This window comes from Lagenorhynchus albirostris, chromosome 15 (genome assembly GCF_949774975.1).
Source record: "Lagenorhynchus albirostris chromosome 15, mLagAlb1.1, whole genome shotgun sequence".
NCBI lineage: Eukaryota > Metazoa > Chordata > Mammalia > Artiodactyla > Delphinidae > Lagenorhynchus > Lagenorhynchus albirostris.
In genome coordinates, this window is record NC_083109.1 from 16,089,713 (window position 1) to 16,092,936 (window position 3,224).

Genomic DNA, 3,224 nt, shown 5'->3' on the forward strand with positions numbered 1-3,224 from the left:
CCTCCCCTCTTCACACCTCGGCCACCTGCCCTGCCCAGGATGCCCACCCCGAAGGCTCTGGGCCGAGCCCCAGCCCCCGCCCTCCGCCCTCCCACCGCCTCCTCCCAGGTGCCCTCTCTGCCTTCCTGCGTTTCAAACCGTCCTCTGGGAGGATCTGCCGGGAGTCTTGGCCTAGCCCCTGTGAAGGGGTGGAGGCTCTGCCAGGGAGGGCTGGGGGTTAATGGTTAATCGGCTCCCCCACTGGTGGACCGGCTGGGCGGGGCCACAGGGATTTGGCTGTTTGCTGGTTTCTGGCTGACCCCCCGGGGTGCTGTTACAACGGATGGGGCCCCAGCTCCCCAGTATTGTGTTAGCAATTCTGTAAGATGGGCACACTAATTCACCAGCCTCCATCTGACCCTGACTCAGCCACCCTCCAAGTCACTGTCACCCCGAGTCAGGCTGAGACGCTCACATATACCCTGGGACATTGACAGCCCACCTCCAAGATGCCCTAATGCAGTAACTTCCCCAGTCATTGACTTCGACCCTCAATGCTCTCGCAGAGATAAAGCCGCCTCAATGGCTCACGAATCAGAAACATAAATCCCAGGCCCCAGATACCAATCTTCTAGATCCTCGTTCTGGGAGCACCCTTCCAGGTTCCTGCCTCTCCTGGGAGCAGGAAGGACTGAGAGGCCCACGCTGCTGTCTGGGTCCCCCGCCCTGCTCCCCAGGACCCCGCCCTGGCCACCACCAGCCCTCATAGGGGGCTGCTCAGTCTGTCACAGCTGCTCAGGCCCAGACAGACTCCATCTCCCAGGTCCCCGTCACCTCCTCCTGTCGCCCTCCCCCGTGCCTCCCCCTCCCCTTGGGGAACAGGCGGAGACAAGGCTTACAGCCCCACAGACCTGGATTAACATTCAGGCGCCTACCACCTACTAATCGTGACTTTGGGTAAATGATTCTCCTCTCTGAACCTCAGTTTCCTCTTCTAGAAAATACACGATCAACTTCAAAGGGTGGTCTGAGTATTAAATGAGATGGCATTAGGAAAACACCAAGTGGTGCCCAGCAAGCGTCCAACCCCTCTCCTCCTGCCCCCCTTGGCCTCCCTTTCGTATCTCCTTTGTTTCTCTCCACCCACCTCCTCGCTCTAGAGTGAGCTTCACGGGTGAGCCACCTGAGCCGTGCACAGAGCTCCACTCTCGGGCTCCCATGTTTGGTTTAATGCTCGGCTGTTCTGAACAAGGGGCCCCCCATTTTCCTTTGGGACCGGGCCCGCCTGCCTTCAACTCATGGCTTACTCTTTTCTTCTGCACCCTCCAGCCCTCATTGCCCACCGCGCAGACACTTTCATGAGCTCCCAGACTACCTGGGGTGGTGGAGCTGGAAAGTGCAGGCCGACGTAGAAAGATCTGGGACTCTGGAGGCATGGGAACCTGTCCTCCTTTGCTGGTGGGAAGGGCCGGGCACAGGGATTTGGTAACAAGAGCGAGAGTGGGTGAACTAGTGAGAGAGTGCATGAATGAGTGAGTGGGTGGGTGAATTAATGAATGAGTGAATTAGACAGTGGGTGAATTAGAGACAGGGTGAATTAATATGTGAGTGGGTGAATTGCTGAAAGAGTGAATGAATAAGTGAGTGAATCGGTGAATTAATGAATGAGTGAATTAGACAGTGGGTGAATTAGAGACAGGGTGAATTAATATGTGAGTGGGTGAATTACTGAAAGGGTGAATGAATAAGTGAGTGAATGGGTGAATGAATGAGTGGGTGAATCAGTGGGAGAAGCAGCAGGTGCCTGAGTGGTGTGTGGAGGCACCCTGCTCATATTCTTCCAACCATTAGAAGCCCTTTTTCTGCCCCGTGTAGCTGTGTTCTCCTCCCTCCATCTTCCCCCTGGAGCTGAGATAACTGGGGTGGGAGTTGGAGGGGCGGGCAATTGTTCTAGAGGAGAAGAGAAGCTGGATTTGGTGTCAGGAGACCTGGGTTTAGGAACTAGCTCTGTCACTATTTGGATAACTTTCCTTAAATCACATCTCTCTAAGGACCTCAACTTTCCCATCTGTAAAATGGGGTGAAGATACTGGCCCAGTTGTTTATTGATCAGGACAAGACAGCAAGGGAGGGAGGGAGGAAGAGAAATTCCATAAGGGCTGATGGAGAAGACTTCAACTCCTGGTGGGTTCCTCCCGTGCTCTGCCAGGAACATCTGAGCCTGGCTCCAACAGCCTTGGGGCCAAGGCTGAGCCGGGCAGGAGACCCAACTAAGGCATAAACACAGAGGAGAAGGAGGGGCAGCTCTGGGAGGGGCCTTCAAGGGCTGACTCCGGATCCTGCCACCTGTCTGGCACCTGTGACAGGCCACACACCGTTAGTCCTCTCACAAGCCTAAACGTATGGCATCTCATCGCATCTAAGAGGCGCAGTTCCCTATTTCTAAAAGTGGGCTGGGATCGCTGGCATGTCAAAGTGTAACGGTAACAAAAATAACAATTTTCAACCTCTACAGATGGCATCTTAGATTGAATTGAATAAGGTCTATGATCAACTAAGGTCAACCATGCCACACACATGCCTGTTACATGCAAGAACTATCAGGTGGGCAGCCTGCACACAACAAGCTACTCTGTACACAAACAGTGGCATACGTGCTTTACCAAACGCACAACACGGGTGACCCACTGCCCGTGAGGCACATTCCAGAAACCTATTTCACATCCCATGTCCCACCAATCACAACCCACCCCATAAGTAAATCTACCCACCCATGAACTAGGACTTGCATAATCTGTTACATACACAAATCACCCCACCGTTAGCTGACCCCAAACAATACCTTCTAGATACACGTCCCTCATATAAATGACTGGCCACCTCTAAGACCTACTGGCTCTGTGGTCTCAGGCAAGTTATTATTTCAAAGCCTCAGTTTCCCCTTCTGTAAAATGGGCCTAACTTGAAGTTTGTTGTGAAGATGACACACATCCGCCCCCACACCTACCCCCACCCCACCCTTAAAGGATAAACCATGGACCTTGAAATCAGAAAGACCTGGGTCAAAAGTCAGGCACTGCCAACTTCCCAAACGCTGTGACCTCAGGTTCCAGCTTTCTCAGCCCTCATTTTGGCATCAGACAGCTTGACACCTTTTCCGCGGGGACGGTTCGAGCGTTAGATGACCGAGCGTAAGCGCAGAGTGCAACAGCAGCGCTTACCGTCATCAGTGGCTGACTCCTTGA